The sequence below is a fragment of the Pygocentrus nattereri genome, chromosome 21 (assembly GCF_015220715.1).
Source record: "Pygocentrus nattereri isolate fPygNat1 chromosome 21, fPygNat1.pri, whole genome shotgun sequence".
In the NCBI taxonomy this organism is placed as follows: domain Eukaryota; kingdom Metazoa; phylum Chordata; class Actinopteri; order Characiformes; family Serrasalmidae; genus Pygocentrus; species Pygocentrus nattereri.
The window spans coordinates 21,887,567-21,908,593 of record NC_051231.1 but is presented as its reverse complement, the minus strand read 5'-3'; the positions used below and the strand labels follow the sequence as shown (position 1 = coordinate 21,908,593).

General features: G+C 43.4%; 1 protein-coding gene and 1 pseudogene across 5 annotated transcripts in view; both read left to right on the top strand.

Annotated features, from left to right (window-relative positions):
- ppfia4 (PTPRF interacting protein alpha 4) overlaps window positions 1–21,027 on the top strand; it is a 210,111-nt gene that overhangs the window by 59,333 nt on the left and 129,751 nt on the right. The window lies entirely within an intron of this gene.
- Window positions 6,820–6,986, top strand: LOC119261966 (annotated as a pseudogene).

Genomic DNA, 21,027 nt, shown 5'->3' with positions numbered 1-21,027 from the left:
TAGCACTGCCTGAACCCTCTTGGGCACGGAATTCACCAGAGCTGCACAGGTTGCTACTGGAATCCTTTTCCACTCCTCCATGATGACATCACAGAGGTAGTGGATGTTAGACACCTTGTGCTCCTCGTCCGTCCGCTTGAGGATGCCCCACAGGGCCTCAACTGGGTTTAGGTCTGGAGACATACTTGACCAGTCCATCACCTTTACCTTCAGCAAGGCAGTTGTCATCTTGGAGGTGTGTTTGGGGTCAGTATTGAGTTGGAAAACTGCCATTCATCCTGTCTTCATTCTGTCTTGTTCCTATACATAAACACTCCCTCCTTCTCTCTCTCTGTCTCTCTCTCTCTGTCTCTCTCTCTCTGTCTCGCTTTCTCGTGGTGTTCTTGAGACACTACTATATATTTTTGTTCTACATTAACGTTCAGGTCATATTCTGCATAGTGCAGCCTAATTTTTTTCCTTTCGTAACACAAAGGTGTTTAAATGTACTGGAAGGTGACAGTTTTTTCAGCACAGTAACAACGGAATATCTTTTCTTCACATCATGTGCTTCTAGTCCTATCCTTCATCCTTTCCATTCCTATACCAGACCTTTCTTCCCCTTCCACTAAATTACATTAAACCACATTCAATTATACTGATAACATTAAACCTAAAATCAGGAGTCACTGCAACTGCCCTACAGTGTTGTAAGCAGAGGCATCGCTAGAAATTTACGGATGGGGTGGCTATGCCTTTACTAGGGGGTTCTGGATGAGTAGTTCATCAGAGCAATTGTTTTTTCAATGCCCCCAAAATGTTTGTTTCAGATTAGCGGTAGACATAGAAATCGTCAGACCATGTGACTATTTGGTAAAGTTGGCACACAGAAGATCTGTCTCATCATAGACTGCATGAGCATTAGGCCCAGACTCAATTTGACCTAGATGTTATTGTACACGTACAACAGGCACAGATCAGGTAACAGTACTGAAGTCGTTAAATGTGTTATTCAAATACACAGGCTACAGATCAGCACCTGACCAGACCTGCTCCTTCAGCCCCGTCAGTCTCCTTCAGCTTCTCTCCCTCTTCGTACCTGTGTGTGGTAACATGTTCTTTTTATTAAACTCAGATTTATATGAACTCAAGACTCAATGAGAGATCAATAGGTTCATTTTTTATTTGAACTGGCCAAGGTCCTCTCACCCGACTGGGCCCCTGTCCAAGACATCTACAGGTCGAGTAATTAAAGGATGTTAGATTGTGTTATGATCAGCACTACGTGACTTTTTCACTGATATTAACTGATTGTACATAGCAATCTACACTTACTGTTTCAAATACTGAAGTGAAATCTAAAAACAAAGGATATAAAAAACTGTCAGTAATGTTATTTTTTGTATCTTTTTCATACGGACACATTATGTGTGAAGTTTCTCAAAAATAATCAGTTCATCAGTTAGGATTCAGTTAAGGATTCAGAGCATAGATATTTACAAGAATAATGTTATGGTCTATTTAAAACCAAGACATTCATTTATATAGTAATAGGCTAAATGTGTTCAAAATTACAGTTTATTTTATGTTTCATTTTCTTAAATATCTTTTTAATTTCATTTCAAGTGAAATTGAAAGATTTAGATTTGTCATGAGTTTATTTATTCAATTGAAAAACCTTTTTCAGTAAATGCTGCCCCATATTTTTATGTCACTATCGAAACACAAAGAGTTTTAGTGCATGGGTGGAGCCTTATTTTAGCCACACCCCTGCATTTTAGAGCAGGAGGCGAGACTGCATCCCTGTTCCTCATGACCACATGGTGAGCAGTTAGATCGCATTGTTTTGAAGTAAGTGTGTCCCAAAGACTGAAAATCAGCATGTAACAATAAGAATTGTCATTACCGAAACACATATTCTCTACAATTAAATAAACATTTTAATGTTTTAATGAAAAATATTACAGTTCTATGTGTTCAACTGTTAAAAGTTATGTTTGCTAGTCTTGTACTGGCCAGTGTTTTTTAGTTTTGCTCATAATTAGCTGAACTCACTAATGAAACCATCACTACTTAAACATCTGGAGAAGTTTTAGTAGTGTTATGATTGTTTTGTTAGTGACTAAATGGAATGTTCAATCATTTATTTTAATAAAATAAAGACGAATAATGTTTAGGGTCATTCAAGTCAAGTTTTGAGCTCTGACCTTGGACCAGTTCACATGAATGATCCATACAGCCCCTCCCTTTTCTTTACTCCTCGTACGTTATGTAAAATTAGTAAGAACATCTCCGGCCGCACAGCCGAGGCAGCGCTGGATTAAAACGGCAGCATCAGCAGCCTCCAGCAGTTCCCTGAATAATGGAGAACGAATAGGAAAATGTACTGATGATTTGAATTAATAACGTGGCATTATTTAGCAGGGCTAAACAGCATTTAGAGAGGGCTGCAACTGGCCTGCCACTGCCTTTGGTTGTAAATATGTTTACTGTGGTCTCTGTAGGTGAACAGGAAGGTCTGCTTGCCATGGCACATTTCTTCACCTCCAGATTTGGAGGTTTTCACCTTGAGAAAACAGTGAGTCATATGTTTCAAATGTGTTTTACCATCTAGGAAATGTAATGCCTGCGCTCATGTGTCATGCACTAAGAAGCTTCCAACAGACGTAGGAATAAAATAAAGAAAGAATGACATCTCAACACTAGTAAAGGCCACAATTCTGGAAGACTGTAGAGATCTTCATCTCCAGGTTCTTTAAGACCGATACAACCATTAACCAGCCACAGCCATTTATTACAGTCATTTAACAATATTATTTATTATTGCTAAATCGGCCGATAGTTGACCTCAGATTGAGGAGGAACAATGCGGATTCCTCCTCTCCCATGGAACAATGGACCAGCATTTCACCCTCTCACAGATTGTTGAGGAGGCATGGGAGTTTGCCAACCTAGTCCACATGTAAGCCACCTAGGCTTACGACCATGTTCCCCAAGATATCTTGTTGGAGGTCCTCTGGGAGTATGGGGTGCCGGGGCTACTACTCTGGGCCATTCAATCTCTGTACACCCCAAGGAAGAGAGATGTGTTCATATACTCGGCATTAAGTCAGACTCTTTCAGTGTTAGTGTTAGACTCCTCCAGGGTTGTGCCCTGTCTCCACTCCTGTTTGTGATATGCATGGACAGGGTTTCAAGGCGTAGCCGAGGTCAGGAGGGCATTTTGTATGGAGGCCGGAGGGTGGCGTCTCTGCTATTTGCAGACAATGTTGTTCTTTTGGCTGGATCACATGGATGCCTCCAGCTCTCACAGGAGCGGTTTGCAGCTGAGTTTGAAGTAGTTGCTATGTGGATCAGCACCTCCAAGTCTGAGTCCGTGGTCCTAGCCCGGAAAAGGGTGGCATGCATACTCCAGGTAAGAGGAAAGGACCTGCCCCAGGTGGAGGAGTTTAAGTATCTTGGGGTCTTGTTCACGAGTGATGAGAAGAGGGATCATGAGATCGGCCGCAGGCTGGGACAGGTGGCAGCAGTAATGCGTACTATAGTGGTGAAGAGGGAGCTGAGCCATAAGGCAAAGCTCTCTGTTTACTGGTTGGTCTACATCCTGACCCTCACCTATGGTCACGAGATGTGGGTATTGACCGAAAGAATGAGATTGCAAAAACAAAGTTTGTTTATTTATATAGCAACGTTTATTTATATAGCTCTTTTACAACGGGTGTTGAAAACAAGCTTTCTTCGCAGGGTGCCGGGCTACACGCTACTTGATAGGGTGAGGAGCTCGGTCATCCAGGAGGAGCTCGGAGTAGAGCCGATACTCCTCTGCATTGAGAGGAGACAGCTGAGGTGGTTTGGATGCCCCCTGGATGCCTCCTGATGGGGGTGTACCAGGCACGGTCTACCGGGACAAGACCCCGGAGTCATCCTAGGACCTGCTGGAGGGATTATATCTCCAGGTTGGCCTGTCAGAGGCTTGGTGTCCCCAGGAATGAGCTGGAGGATGTTGCGGGGGACTTCTCTGCTCTTCCAATTGCTACCGCGACCCTATCTGGATGGTTAACGATGATGATGATGATGATTTATTATGTTTTGTAATTACACATTTACTTACATAATGATTCACATAAATGACATTTGCATGCAACAGTAACTTTTCATCAAATTGAAATCATAATGAAAATATTTTACTTGAAACCATGAATGTGGAAATGATTATAAGTTAAGAATCTGCATTGATTTAACGGTCAATGAATGAGAAAGGATGCATATCCTACGTTTTTCTTGTGTTTTACTTTTTTCCCATGAGTTGACTTTTACATTTAGCATTTCCAGCCTCTCTTTATCTCTTAGAACAGAGGTCTTTAATTAAAATTCATATATACTGTATATACTGTATACTGAAGTAGTAGTTATATCAACATCTTATACAGTCAACACCTGAATGTCGAATCAAATAAAGTACAATTCAGTCATGTTTCAACAATATTTATTTTCAGTTTTATCTGGCTCACTTTCTTCTCAGACTGCTGTTTCTCACCTCGCCCCTCCCCTGTGTGTACATCACTCACTTGAGTCTCAGTGCTCATCGTAATGCACAGATCTGATTGGCTGAGTAGCGTCACGTTTGTTATTTACAATGCATGCGATTGGTCTGTGAATGTCCTGGGCCGCTAAAGCCGTACCATAAATGCTAGACAAGTCACACCAATTAAAACAGGAGGCCTGGTCAAAATTAAATCATTCTCCATAGTTTATCGGTTATAGGTCCAGGTCTGCATAGGACAGCGCCTGGGTCCAGACTTGGTGTCCGCCTGTCAGTAATGTCTGCCTTAGAACTTTTTATTATATAGAAGATTTTATTACTGGGCTTGTAAGATGGACATATGTAAATACTCTCTGTTCATTCAACCAGGAGCCAGGGCAGAAACATATAACTTAAAGATAAATGGGTTAAACTATATTATTACTATATGAATAGATATGTGTAAATGCATAGACTTTTGTGACAACACAAAAACAACGCAAAATAGGCCATATTTGCATATGTAGAATGTATATACTGGGCAGTTTGAAATATGTTTTGAAACTTTGTTCCTGTACTACATCAAACTCTTCTAAAACTATTTACTTAAAAAATGAGGAACATGAGGAAAAGTCTCCCATGACATTGATCCTTTAAATGGAAATTCCAATGTTGTTCCAATTGTTTTTCAGAAATAATTCAGTGCTTGAGATGTAAACAAAGCCATTCAGACTGCATTGATGTGAAATGGTTCATTGTAGAGAAATGTACCAACTCTAATTTCTTAACTGTGGTGGTGATAGGAACCAGGGGTCACAATGTCTACAATGCAAATATAACCATTTTATTAGCGATCCAAAACAACTAGTGACCCTACAGGTGAATTCGGAGGTTTTGTATGTAATGTTGATGATGGTAAAACTGGAAAATCTGAAAAGGTAAGCTGTCTTTGGGGACTATTTTACCTTACGATGTCTTGCATGTATCTCTTCTGCATTAATGGGTTTTAGAAAGACATTTAGGTCAAAAGTTTTGTCACAACTGTTGTAATACAATTTCTGATGCGGATTCATGACCATTTCATGTAGCAACTTTCTTTTAGGGAGTTTTAGAGGCATAAATATCTGTAGACGTCTGGTTCCTGTCATCATAACTGTGAACAAGTCTGACTTGCAAAGTTTCTCTAGAATGGATACACCTTAGCCGTTTAATTAAAAGAAATCTTTAAAAAATCTGTAGAATTCTCTGTTAATGTTGAATTACACCATGCTTACGATAACTGTGATTGCTGAAGGTTAAATGGCTCCCCATGTCTCCTGTACCTTCAGGGTCTTTTCCTGTGGACTCCTGGCTCGTGGACAGATGTCTCAGTGTAGTGGGCGGGTTAGTAATGGCAGCGGTGTGGGGGATGATGAAGAATTGTGCTGCCTAATGAGGAGCCTGCCAGAAGGCACATGACATAGACATGCGGACAGGAGAATGGCGCACGTCTCAATGCCATGTGCTTGCTTATGACTGTGTCTGTGTGTCCAGTACAGAGCAGGATACGCCAATTAGCGTACTGATGATGGAGGTGGGGAGGTAGGCTGTACCGAACACTGCACAGCTCCTCCAAGAAAAAGTAGGAGAGAAAAAGTGCAGGATTGCTGTGGAAATAGGAAATAAAGAGAGGAAGCCAAGAAAGAGGTACAAAGTGAGACAGAGAAAGAGGAATGAGATTATTGTGGTAATTTTATCTGACACCTAGATGGCTGGGAATTTATGCTTAGACTTCATGTGTCTGGGCTGTTTTGACTCAGTACCTGAATGCAATGCGTATTAGAGCCAGGCAATGAGGCAAAATATATTACAGTATCTAAACTAGGCTTGATAAATATGACAGTGTCGCTATCATGATAAATGACATCATGATGGACTTCTCTGAGTTTATCCTGGGTATCATCAGTAATTTTAGAGCACAGAACAACTGCATATATCATAAAAAGGCAGATGGCTTCTGTCGGAACAAAACCTTGTATCTCCAAAATGGCAACTTTACAGGAGAAGCAAAAAAAACTTACTTTACTTTTAATGTAAGTAAATGGAACCATTATTTTGTTCCTAGCCGTTTTGGGCCATTTTGTTTTGGTTCATTCATCATGAAATTTAAACACGATGTAAAGAACAACAGGCATTTTCAAATTATGTCAGAGACTGAAAAATGTGTGATACACCGGCATGAAACCAAAAGTTTTATATATATATAATATTCTACTGAATTCATTCAAACTGTGGTCTCACATAGAGACAGACCTTTAGATATTTACAAGGATTATGTTATCACTTCTCAGCCTTTTGGCTAAGATCATGTGTAGTATCAGTTCTTATCAGTTTATATGAGGACTACATATTAAATTGAGTTTTAGAACAGGAGACAGAAGAGGGGCTTGCTCTGTCTGCTCCACACATTGGGGACAGTCGTGGGCTGGAGGTTAGGGAACTGGCCCTGTGACCGGAAGGTTGCCGGTTCAATCCCCATGGCCTACAGCACATGACTGAGGTGTCCTTGAGCAAGACACCTAACCCCCAATTGCTCCCTGGATGCCATGGATAGGGCTGCCTACTGCTCTGGGCAAGTGTCCTCACTGCCCCCTAGTGTGTGTGTCTATTCACTAGTGTGTATGTGATGTTTCACTTCACGGATGGGTTAAATGCAGAGGTGGGATTAATGAAGGATCACTTAACTTATGATCTATGTAAACCCAGGGCATTATTTGAGATACTTTAGTAAACTACATATGTACAAAAGCCTCATTTATAGGGTACCTTTTATTGGGAGGTGGCTGTCCAAAACACTGACCTTGAAACAACTGTTTCTTCACTTTCATGCCACTACTGAAATCCAAAGTTTTACTCCATAGGCGGAGGCTTATTTTAACCACACCCCTGCATTTTAGAGCAGGAGGTGAGACTGCATCCCTGTCCCTCATGGCCACATGGTGAGCAGTTAGATCCCATTGTTTTGAAGTAAATGTGGCCCAAAGACTGAAAATCAGCATGTAACATTATGAATTGTCACTACTTAAACATATATTTTCAATTAAAGAATCCATTAAGTAACCTTTTAATGTTTAATGGAAAATATCATGATTTCATGTGTGTTCAACTGTTAAAAGCTGTGTTTGCTCCATACTGACTAGCGTTTTTGAGTTTTGTATCACTACTGAAACTTTTAAAGTTTCAGTGATGTTATGATTGTTTTACTAGCGACAAAATGGAATGTTTAATTGTTTTGGAGCCAGAGCTTGTTTTCACGCACTGAAGCTGAATTAATCATTTGCGCTCAAATCTCTGCTTGTTTCTGCACTGTAAAAAAAATAACTGAGGTGGAGAAGTTTATATGTTAAAATCTGTTATAAATATGTTATAAAGGTAAAATCTGTGCTTCCTCTAACACAGTTGTGGTCTAATGTTGAGTTAAGAGAGTCAAGAGGCTTTTATTGTCATTCCACCTATAAACACGTACACAGTGGAGTGAAATTACGTTCCTCCAGGAACAACAAGGTGCAACATGGAACAAAGAGTACAAAGTGCAAACGTGTGCAAACAAAAATTAAGCTAGAAACAATAAATACAATAAATTAAACAGACATTAGACACAGTAAACAGACAAGACAGTGCAGCACCGACACAGCACTCATTTCAGGACATGAGGTAGTGGAATAAGGGGCAGAGATATTTAACATGCTGTGATCTGTGAATCATGCAGTCAGATGACAGACATAAACACAGCACTTACTGAGGTAGTAAAACATGAGTAAACAGTGTAGACACAGTGTAGCAGCAATGTTCCAGATAGTGCAAGTAGAGCATCAAAAGAGATGTGTGTGTGTGTGTGTGTGTGTGTGTGTGTAGAGTATGCGTGTGAGGGGAGCTTTCAAATACAGTCCTTGTGAGTTTAAAAACCTGATCGCTTGAGGAACAAAACTGCTCCGGTACCTTCTGCCAGACGGCAGCAATGAAAAAAGTCAGTGTGAGGGATGGTCATCCACAATGCTAGTTGTTTTCCAGATACAATGTGTGGTGTAGATGTCCATGATGGAGAGGAGAGAGACCCCGATGATCTTCTAAGCTGTCCTCATTATACGCTGAAGGGTCTTGCGGTCCAAGGCGGTGCAATTACCAAACCAAGCGATGATTCAGCTGCTTAGGATGCTCTCCACAGTCCCCCTGTAGAACATTGTGAGGATGGGAGGGGGGAGATGAGCCTTCTTCACTCTCCGCAGGAAGTAGAGGCGCTGCTGGGCTCTCTTTGCTATGGAGTTCCCTGTGATGTGGACATCAAAGAACTTGGTGCTCCTGATGAGTTCCACAGCAGAGTCAGTGATGTTCAGTGGGGGGTGGTCACCTTGCACTCTTCGGAAGTCAACAACCATCTCCTTAGTTTTGTCTACATTCAGAGTCAGGTTGTTGGTTCCGCACCAGTCCATTAGCCGCTGCACCTCCTCTCTGTACATCATCATCATTCTTGCTGATCAGACCCACCACAGTCGTGTCATCAGCAAACTTGATGATGTGGTTTGAGCTGTTCTTTGCAGTACAGTCATGAGTCAGCAGAGTAAATAGAAGTGGACTGAGCACACAGCCCTGAGAGGCACATGTGCTCAGTATGGTGGTGCTGGAGATGTTATTACCTATCCTGACTAACTGAGGTCTCTCAGTCAGGAAATCCAGAACCCAATTACAGAGCGAGGCGTTCAGGCCCAGCAGGCTCAGTTTTCCAATCAGCTGCTGAGGTGTGACGGTGTTGAATGCTGAACTGAAGTCTATGAACAGATATTCTCACATAGGTGTTTTTATTGTCCAGGTGGGTAAGAGCCAGGTGGAGTGTGGTGGAGATGGCGTCTGTTGAGTGGTTGGGGCGATATGCAAATTGCAGTGGGTCCAGTGAAGGAGGAAGCTGGTCTTTAATGTGCCTCATGACAAGCCTCTCAAAGCACTTGATGATGATGGGAGTGAGTGCAACGGGACGGTAGTCATTGAGGCAGGACACTGGAGACTTCTTCAGCACAGGGATGATGATGTTGGACTTGAAGCACGTTGGAACGACTGCAGTGCTCAGAGAGATGTTGAATATGTCCGTGAGAACATCAGCCAGCTGATCGGCGCATTCTCTGAGCACTTTGCCCGGTATGCTGTCGAATCTTGGTGTTTTTCGTGGGTTGACTCTGTGTAGAGTTCTCCGCACATCAGAAGTGGAAAGACATCTTTTTTTCTGAGGTTTTATAAATCGAAACTGATACCCGTGCTGACACGTCTGAGAAATTCTGTCAAAAACAAGTATGATGATTTTTGTTGCATTTTTATTTGTTGTTCCACAGACTGTGCAGCTGTACATTTGATTAAGCAGGTCCTGTTGTGCTTTCCTGGACTACTGACATTGTCCAGATTTGCATTCATAATCTGCTGAGGACTGAAATCTTGAATAGCTATGGCACCTGGAAACCTCATGTAAACCTTTTTATAATAACATTTGATTGGTAAGTGGTCTTTGAGTATTTACATTATCCATGATATGTTCATAAAAGTGACATCATTTGTCATTATAACAATATCACGTAATCATATCATCCACCCCTTGTGTGCATGTACGTGCACAGTTTAGTCCATTAGGAAAAGGCTTATTTGAAATGAGAAAGCTCCTAGTAGCATCAGCGGAGTGTGCTGAAGAATGTATTTGTAGCAGATGATATGAACAGAGAGAGCAAGTGGAAGGGTGTTATGGTGCTAATTGGTGGACTGCACTAGTCTGCATCAAGCCCTGGAGGTGGAGGACATTGAACTAGAAAAGAGTGAGACTGCAGACTAGGGTATGTATCGAAATTTGAACACTAAGGAATTCTCATCACCAAAATAACTACAGGTTATTTATGTTCGAGTGGTATTAAGTGAGAAGCAGGGTTGGCCTAACTTGGTGCAATGAAGAGATGCATTTCTTTATCAAGTATGAATTGTTATAGAGAAACTGTATGATGATATTGAAATGTTTATTTTATCAAATTAAATTATTGCACCACTTGGGAGCCCCATGCATGTTTTACATGGGGAGGCAGGGTAATGTAATTATCATCAGTGTTTTCCCCTGATGTTAGTTCTGCCTGAATATTCCCATCCAGTTACATTTATGGGCCGCAAGCTTCTGAGACAGTAAAAATTGTGACACTGTAGCAATAACCATAAGGTGTGTGAATCGCTATGTTGGTAAAAATTCCACCATATTCTGAGGAAAGACGTTTTGAGTTTTTTCTTCATTATTGAAGTTCTAGAAGAAGCATTTATTTGCCTGTGGCCCAGATAAAGTCATTATATGTAAACGTAGGGTAAAACAAATCGCCATTGCCTTATGGATGATTATAAATCTCTGAAGTACTGGTATTTATATCACTTTATATCATCGTGAAAAGGTGTGTCACTTCATCTTTGTCATAGTTGCCAAGTTAGAAATCAGTGTGTCCAGAATGATTGGAGAATACCAAACACACACCAGGAGTCCGAGCTTAGGTACGGATCTAAATTCTTCATTGCAGAATTTCCTCACTGCTTTTAGAATGTGGTAACATTAGCTAATGACAGATATGTGAAAATAACTATAACCAGAAAAGCTAGAATAGCCATGTTATCTCGAGATGTGGAAGCAGCTTGCTAATGAGAAACTAGACGTTTTCCACAACCACCAGCTCCAGTGAATGAACATCTCCCTGCTGTGCACTCGATCTCATTAATACCATCAGGTGTTTTGAGGTGGAACATGAAAACTGTTCCACTGAAAGCAGCTGGGAACAGCACCGACTTTAAAGTGCAAACTGCCTTTGGTTTATTGTGAGTCACAATGGTGAAATGCTGACACAAAGGTACTTCGCTCTGCATGAGAAAGTTTATTAACGCAGCGCCGGTAACCTCCAGAAGAAACAAAAAACGACCCTTACAGAATTCACAAAAACTATAACACACAATATAATTTACAGCATTGCTACAAATTATTAGTGGTTGTTCCTTCTCTTTTAACAACACACACAAAGGACTTGTGTGCTAATAGCTCCCCCTTGTAGAGAAATTCCAGACCGCTAAAAGGGTGTAAGTGAGTGCATGACTTTCCGAAGCCACATTCGCACATTTCACATGCACAAAGTGCTTTCTGTTGTTGTAGCAAAGGTGCTAAAGCATTGTGTATTATATTTTATAATTTCCCAGCTTATCTGAATAACTGGAAAATGGAAAATGCTTAGATGTTTCCTTCGATTTTTCGTCTCACTCTGGGAAAACCTTCTAGACTATCACCCTTGAAGCCTCGTCGTCAGGTCGCTGGTCAATCATCACTGATATCCAATAGCTATGCCCTTTCACCCAGGCCTAATACCCAGCCTTGCTATAGATTAGAGCTGTGTTTCTCTCGCTCTCTCGTGACCTTTGAGTGTGTGTCTCTGTTTGTAAAGGCAGTGCTGTGTATGTGAGTGTGCGAAGGTTTGTGTGCTTTCACCGAGACTCCATGTCGAGTTGTAAAATGGCTCCCCGGTCAAACAGTTAGTGCTGAAGTGTGTGCCTTCTGTGCGAGCGGATTATCTGGAGAGGCGCTTTGAGAGAAATGGCAGGGAGAGGGAAAAAAAAAACTGCCGGGTGGAAAAAAGGCACAGAAACAGAGAGAGAAGAAGGAGAAGAGAGAGAGAGAGAGAGAGAGAGAGAGAGAGAGAGAGGGAAGCAAATTTTGTGCCCTGCAACTGCTGACTCCTCTCTACTCTGCAGGGAATGTGCTCTGTTTAAAAATGTGTCACTTTTTGCACCTTACAGTGGGGGAGGAGGCGCTCGTGTGTAACATTATTCATCTTAAGGCATCCTCACTGTGTGGCAAAATGCAGCTCGCTTCAGCTGTGCTTTAAAGGAACAGATCGAACAAACATGCCAACATGGCTAATGGTGATTGGAAGATAGTAGGTTGGAAGATAAAAACGTTTGCACTGGCCACTGAGCCACTGAATCTTGTGGTCAGAAGTAAGGATTTGTGGCCAGAATAATAGAACCATGTTTGTCATATCATAATATACTCTGTATATTAACGGTTCAGCACCTCAAACCAGTTGTGTTACTTTTATTGAATTTATTTCATTCTTTAGTTTTTCAGTATGCCACTCTAGCCCGGGAGGGGATGCTTACTTTTCACATTATCTCCAGCAGGCATTTGCATTTGGATTCATTTTGATATGCACAAATTGTAGAGTCATCCATCCATCCATCCATCCATCATCTTCCGCTTCTCCGGGGTTCGGGTCGCGGGGGCAGCATCCTGAGCAATGAAGCCCAGACCTCCCTTTCCCCAGCCACTTCCACTAGCTCCCTGGGAGGGATTCCGAGGCGCTCCCAGGCCAGCTGGGCGATATAGTCACGCCAGCGTGTCCTGGGTCTTCCCCGGGGTCTCCTCCCCGGTGGACTTGCCTGTGACACCTCCCAAGGGAGGCGTCCAGGAGGCATCCTAACAAGATGCCCGAACCACCTCAACTGGCTCCTCTCGACGTGAAGAAGCAGCGGCTCTACTCCGAGTCCCTCTCGGATGACCGAACTTCTCACCCTATCTCTAAGGGAGAGTCCAGCCACCCTGCGGAGGAAACTCATTTCAGCCGCTTGTATTCGCGATCTCGTTCTTTCGGTCATTACCCAAAGCTCATGACCATAGGTGAGGGTGGGAACATAGATCGACCAGTAAATCGAGAGCCTTGCCTTATGGCTCAGCTCTTTCTTTACCACAACAGACCGGTAAAGAGCCCGCATCACTGCTGACCCAGCACCAATCCGCCTGTCAATCTCCCGCTCCCTTGTACCATCACTCGTGAACAAGACCCCGAGATACTTAAACTCCTCCACTTGAGGCAAGAGCTCATCCCCAACCCAGAGAGGGCTCTCCACCCTTTCCCGCGTGAGAACCATGGCCTCGGATTTGGAGGTACTGATCCTCATCCCGGCCGCTTCACACTCGGCTGCAAACCGATCCAGTGAAAGCTGAAGTTCACGGCCTGATGTCCCCAATAGGACCACATCATCTGCGAACAGCAGCGATGTGACCCTGAGGTCACCAAACCGGACACCCTCCATCCCCTGACTGCACCTAGAAATTCTATCCATAAAAATTATGAATAGAATCGGTGACAAAGGGCAGCCCTGACGGAGTCCAACTCTCACTGGGAAAAAGTCTGACTTACTGCCGGCCATGCGAACCAAGCTCCTGCTTTGTTTGTACAGGGCCTGAATGGCTCGTAGCAAAGAGCCATGTACCCCGTACTCCCGAAGCACCTCCCACAGAATACCCCGGGGAACACAGTCGAATGCCTTCTCCAAATCCACAAAGCACATGTGGACTGGTTGGGCAAACTCCCATGAACCCTCGAGAATCCTGGAGAGGGTAAAGAGTTGGTCCAGTGTTCCACGACCAGGGCGGAACCCGCACTGCTCCTCCTGGATCCGAGGTTCGACTATAAGCCGGACTCTCTTCTCCAGTACCCTTGCATAGACCTTACCAGGGAGGCTGAGGAGTGTGATTCCCCTGTAGTTGGAACACACCCTCCGGTCCCCCTTTTTAAAAAGAGGCACCACCACCCCAGTCTGCCAATCAAGTGGCACCACCCCCGATGTCCACGCAATGTTGAAAAGGCGTGTCAGCCAAGACAGCCCCACAACATCCAGAGCCTTGAGGAACTCGGGACGGATCTCATCCACCCCTGCAGCCCTGCCGCCAAGGAGCTTTTTAACTACCTTAGCGACTTCGGCCTCAGTAATGGACAAGCCTATTCCCGTGTCCCCAGACTCTGCCTCCTCACTGGAGAACGTGTCGGTGGGATTGAGAAGGTCCTCAAAGTATTCCTTCCACCGCCCAATGACGTCTTCAGTCGAAGTCAGCAGCACACCATCTCCACTATATACAGTGCTAGTGGCACACTGCTTTCCCCTTCTGAGTCGCCTGACGGTTTGCCAGAATCTTTTCGGAGCCGACTTAAAGTCACTTTCCAAGGCCTCACCGAACTCTTCCCACACCCGGGTTTTTGCCTTGGCAACGACTGAAGCCGCAGATCGCTTGGCCTGTCGATACCTGCCAGCTGCCTCTGGCGTCCTACAGGCCAACCATGTCCGGTAGGATTCCTTCTTCAGCTTGACGGCATCTCTCACCTGGGGTGTCCACCACCGGGTTCGAGGATTACCGCCCCGACAGGCACCAACTACCTTGCGACCACAGCTACAGTCAGCCGCTTCAACAATGGAGGAGCGGAACATGGCCCATTCTGAGTCAATGTCCCCCACCTCCCCCGATATCTGGTCAAAGTTCTGACGGAGGTGTGAGTTGAAGATCAATCTGACAGGTTCTTCTGCCAGACGTTCCCAGCAAACCCTCACTATACGTTTGGGTTTGCCTGGTCTGACTGGCATCTTCCCCCACCACCTGATCCAACTCACCACCAGGTGGTGATCAGTTGACAGCTCAGCTCCTCTCTTTACCCGAGTGTCCAGTACACATGGCCGCAAGTCCGCTGACACGACTACAAAGTCAATCATTGAACTGCGGCCTAGGGTGTCCTGGTGCCATGTGCACTTATGGACATCCTTGTGTTCAAACATGGTGTTCGTTATGGACAAACTGTGGTTTGCACAGAAGTCCAAAAACTGAACACCACTCGGGTTCAGATCAGAGAGGCCATTCCTCCCAATCACACCCCTCCAGGTCTTACTGTCATTGCCCACATGAGCGTTGAAGTCCCCCAGTAGGACAATCGAGTCTCCAGGAGGAGCACTTTCAAGCACCCCTTCCAAGGACTCTATGAAGGCTGGGTATTCTGAACTGCTGTTCGGTGCATAAGCACAGACAACAGTCAGGACCCGTTCCCCAACCCGAAGGCATAGGGAAGCTACCCTCTCGTCCACCGGGGAAAACCCCAACATACAGGCGCCGAGTCGAGGGGCTATGAGAAAGCCCACACCTGCCCGCCGCCTCTCACCATGGGCAACTCCAGAAAAGAAAAAAGTCCAGCCCCTCTCAAGGAGATTGGACCCAGAGCCCAAGCTGTGTGTTGAGGTGAGCCCGACTATATCTAGTCGGTATCTCTCGACCTCGCGCACCAACTCGGGCTCCTTCCCCGCCAGTGAGGTAACGTTCCAAGTTCCAAAAGCCAGTTTCAGCAACCGAGGATCAGAACGCCAAGGCCCACGCCTTCGGACACTGCCCGATCCACAATGCACCGCACCCCTACTACTGCCCCTCCCATCGGTGGTGGGTCGATGGGAGGGGGGACTCATGTAGCTCCTTCGGGCTGGGCCCGGCCGGGCACCATGAGTGAATGCCCGGCCACCAGACGCTCGCTGGCGAGCCCCTCCCCCAGGCCTGGCTCCAGGGTGGGGCCCCGGTAACCCTGATCCGGGCAGGGTACACGAGTCCTGCTTTGTTGTCCTCATAGGGGTGGTTATGGATCACACTTTGTCTGGCCTGTCACCTAGGACCAGTTTGCCATGGGAGACCCTACCAGGAGCTTTTGCTCCAGACAACATAGCTCCTAGGGTCCTTCAAGCACACAAACCTCTCCACCACGATAAGGTGGTGATCCATGGAGAGGGTGGTGATCCATGGAGAGGGTGGTGATCCATGGAGAGGAGTCATGAACAGATATTTGGTTAAGCACGGGGAAGGAGCCAACACAAAAATAGGGCCAAAAAAGGTCAAAATGAATGTAAGGCTGAAGCTGGTGACTTAGTATTTTAGGTGATGGCACTGGTGGCTAAAAATCAGCAGCACAACGATTTAGCAGCAAGCAAAGCAATGCATTTAAAAATATGTCTTATTACTCCAGAAAGCCATTTAGTTTTTGTGTAAGAAGAAATGGAATCTGCCTTTTCAGTAATGTCTTTTGCAGTATGCGTCCTTGGCACTTGTGTTGGGGAGCAGCAAAGTGTAGTTTGCATACTTAGTAAGTAAGTAAGTGATATTTTTTTGATCCCACAACCGGGGAAATTCCACCTCCGCATTTAACCCATCCGTGAAGTGAAACACCACATACACACTAGTGAACACACACACTAGGGGGCAGTGAGCACACTTGCCCGGAGCGGTGGGCAGCCCTATCCACAGCGCCCGGGGAGCAGTTGGGGGTTAGGTATCTTGCTCAAGGACACCTCAGTCATGGACTGTCGGCCCTGGGGATCAAACCGGCAACCTTCCGGTCACAGGGACAGATCCCTAACCTCCAGCCCACGACTGCCCCGACTTATTCACAAATATGACATTTTACAACATTTTGCATTTCTGCTAAAACAGAAAAACACTGCATCTGTCTTTCTGTGATGAAACTGAATGAGTAGTGATTTTAGTATTTGTGTACTGGCCCCTTGAACTGGTAACTGAGCAATCGAGTACCTGTGCACATCCCTAATAGCTCTAGAAATGGGTAATGTTAACATCACAGTTGGCGGACTCTGAATTCCTTGCCCAACCAAACAGGATCTGGATCTTGTGCAGGACGGTGAAATGTACCACCCCTAAAGCAAAAAATTGGCAGTTGGCTGGCCAAAATGTGAAGTGTTGTGGCCAGGGGCACTAAGCAGTAGGCAGTGTCGAGGAATGGTCGGAGGCCTCAATTAACATCACTTGCACAGTACTAAGTGCCATTATACATATACATACATACATACATACACTTCATACACATTGTCAGCTATGTTAGCTTTCTGGGCTGAACTGTTGGTTTGGAAATGTGTTGAGCATTGTGTTGTCATTGTAACCTTCATCATCTTTGTCATCATTGCTCTCATAATCATCTAATCTAATTATTGTGCATTGATTGTCAGTGTGGAGCAATGGTGGTGAACCAAATTGACTGTACTGCCACTGTCTGTCTGCATGGTAATACTATTATAAATTCTCTTACCGGTCTCTTTGACTGTAAGAAACAGATGGACAAATTTTTTAATATGCATTTTTACTGCACAGTAGTCCATATATGTTTTATTGTTTCTTTCTGAAGCAATGTATTTTGTAACCTTTTAAAAGCTATGCATGGTTTGTTGTTGTCCATTTTATGGCCTTTTTAAAACCTCTAAATAGTACACAATTGCTCATATAATCAATAGTTATGGCCTTAGTCTTGACCATAATCACCATCATCATCTTCATCAGTAGTAGTCCTCCTAAAACCACACATTTAGACTTGTATGTAAGCAGAGTGCAGTACTGGCAATGTGTGCTGAAGTCTTAGTTCCATTGCTTGGCTACACATCTAGTAGTTCCACTGCCGAGTCACAAGGGGGCCCAGTCTCATTGCGAATGATTGAGTGGCTTGCGAGCAGCTTTGGACAGACAGGCTGGTGAAAGCTGCTTCATCAAGAGCAGCACGACGTGTGAGAGTGTGCGACATTTAACTCTGTCAAAACTGGGTAGAGCTGTGGCTTAAAATGGTCGAAATTAGCAAAACTGCTAGTAGTCGACTCTCTGGCTCACTCACCTTCTCTCTCTCTCTTTATCTCTTTCTCACTTCTGTCTTTCCTTCACTCTAAATGAGTCTACTTCTCCCTTCACTGCTGACGACAGCCATATCAGGGCACCTTTTAATATGACAGAACTCTATTTCTGACAGTAGTTCCTTCTTTTTTCCTTGCAAGTAGTACAAGGCTAATTCAGCCAACGTGTCTCATTAAAACTAACCACAATGTGCAGTAATCTCCACTGAAGTCTGATGACAGTACTGTCTGGAAGTCAGAGAGCAATCTTCATGTGTTTAATTTTCAGTCCATAGCCATTAAGTGTAAGTGATTCTTCACTTCACTCAGCGTCAGAGGAAACAGAACCCTTCGTCTTTGTTACAGCTTCTTTTATTAGGCAGACTTGATGACAGTTTTGCAGTATTCAGTTCTTTTTTTTGTCCATTTCCTTTTCTCAGTAATGGCTTCTTGTCATCTACAACCAAAAGGTTGTGCAGAAAGTAAATTAAAGTAGAATGCAATGATATGCAAATCATGTAAACCCTACATTTAACTGAAAGTAGAACAAAGACAACCCATCAAATATTGAAACTGAGAAATGTTGTTCTTTGAAAAATATATGCTTATTTTGAATTTGATTTGCAGCAACATGCTCCAAAAAAGTTGGAGTGGGGCCATGTGTACCACTGTATCACCTTTTCTTTTAACAACACTCAACAACAAGTGTTGGGAACTGAGGAGACCAATAGCTCCAGTTTTGAAAGTGAAGTGTTTTCATGTTCTTTCTTGATATAGGATTTTAGCTGCTCAACATTTCAGGGTTTCCTTTATTGTATTTTTCATTTCATAATGTGGCAAATGACAGGTCTGGGCTTTAGGCAGGCCAACTCTTTTGGTATACAGCCATGCTGTTGTAATATGTACAGAATGTGGTTTGACATTGTTTTGCTGGAATAAGCAAGACCTTCCCTGAAAAAGATGTTGTCTGGATGGCCAAATGTTGCCAAAGCATATATAGATCATTCAGTATTAATGGTACTTTCATAGATGCACACATCACCCAATGCTAATGCACTCCTATACCACCATGAATACTGGCTTTTGAACTGTGCACTGATAACAAGGTGAGGGGTCTTTAGCCTGAAGGACACAGTGTCCATGATTTCCACAAAGAATTTAAAATTTTGATTTGTCACACCACAGAAAACTTTTCCACTTCAGTCCATCTTAAATGAGCTCGGGCCCAGAGAAGACAGCATTTCTGGATCCTGTTTATTTATGGATTCTTTTTTGTGTTTTAGAGTTTTAACTTGCAATTGTGGATACAGCGACGAACTGTGTCCACAGACAGAGGTGTTTCTAAGCCCTTGCAGTGATTTCCACTAGAGAATACAGAATATCTGTTTTTAATGTAGTGCCGTCTGAGGGCCCAAAGGTCACAACAAGCTAATGTTTAGTTATCAGCCCTTTCCCTTGCATACAGAGATTTCTCTGGATTATCTGAATGTTATTATGCACCGTAGATGACAACATTTCCAAGTTCTTTGCTATTTTACATTGAGAAACATTATTCTTGAACTGTTGTCTTTCACAGAGTGGTGAACCCCTCCTCATCATTACCTCCTCATCATTACTACATTCATTTTGTTAATACCCATCTATGTTACCAACCTGTTGCAGGTTAACCACCAGATTAGCATTGCACAACTTTACAAACTTTTGTTGCCCTGTCCCAACTTTTTTGAAACTTATTTTTGAAACTGAATATTGTTGGCTTCAAATTCAAAATGGGCAAATATTTTTCAAAGCACAATAGAATTTCTCTGTTTTAAATTGTAATTTGTTTTCTTTGTACTATTTTCAATTAAATATAGGGTTTAAATGATTTGCACATCAGTGGATTCTGTTCCATTTACATTGTGCACAGCATCCCACCTTTGCTGGTAATGGTGTATACATCCTTTCAGACTAGTGTTGAGTTGTTTCTTCTCAGTGAAAGGAAAAATCCACAGAAACACCTGTGGATTTTTTTCAAAACGACTGTCTGAAGCAAGTAACAGTTACAGGTAACAGGTTTGTTGGTCTACCAGGCCTTGCAGGGTTGTTAAGAGTGACTATCTATTTTGTTTTTGGAAACCCTGCTTTCCTTTATGCAAGAGGGTTATCTTATGCGTAATCTTCAGAAATGTCTTCTGAGAAATTAGGAACTTGTTTAATGACCGTTTTGAATCTAAATTTAATAAATGGAGGGCATCTTTGACATTTGCAGTCTGGTGCTTCTCCTGTTTAGCCCATTTATCTCTTACTCTCTGTTTCTGTATGTCTCTTAGGCCCTTTTTGAGTCGTCTTTCTGTTCTTCACCTAGGACAACAATATCAATGTTCTGTTTGAAGTGAAATCTGATTTTGGTAAGAATTCTGTCTACTTTCCATGTCAGTGAATGGGGATATGCACGGCTTCATAAGTTCTCACTTACCTATTCAAGGTGCCAGTGTTGGAATCCTGGAATTACTATTTGGATGCTCATTATGTTTTATCTCAGGAAGATGGAAAAAGCATTGTTAAAAGGAAAAAACAACATTGATGAAAAACCTCCAAGATAGTCGCCACTGGTGACCAAATTGTGAAATGGTGTGGCCAGAGGTGCCAAGTAATTTAGCATCAATGTTGCACTTCTTATAATTCACTGTAATGAATGCACAGCCATGTTTAGTATGAATGCACAGCCATGTTACTTTCAGCTCAGCCTCAGAAACGTCAACAGACAATCCACAGGAGGACATTAGGCAAGACTTCCGGCCTCTATCTCCTGTCCTGTGCTTCTTTAACACAGAAGCCTCTTCATTCTTGCTTTCTTTCTTTGGTGATCTTTCTCACTCTCTCTGTGGAAATCTTGTCGTTTCCTTGACAACTCAGACTGAGCACAATGTTGGAATCTGACTTCATTCATTGTAGGCAGAAGCGTAAGCTCGTTCCCTTGACATGAACAGTCTCTTCTGTAGACTCAGTTTATTGTCCATCAGTATTTCTTCAGCATTCTGTTG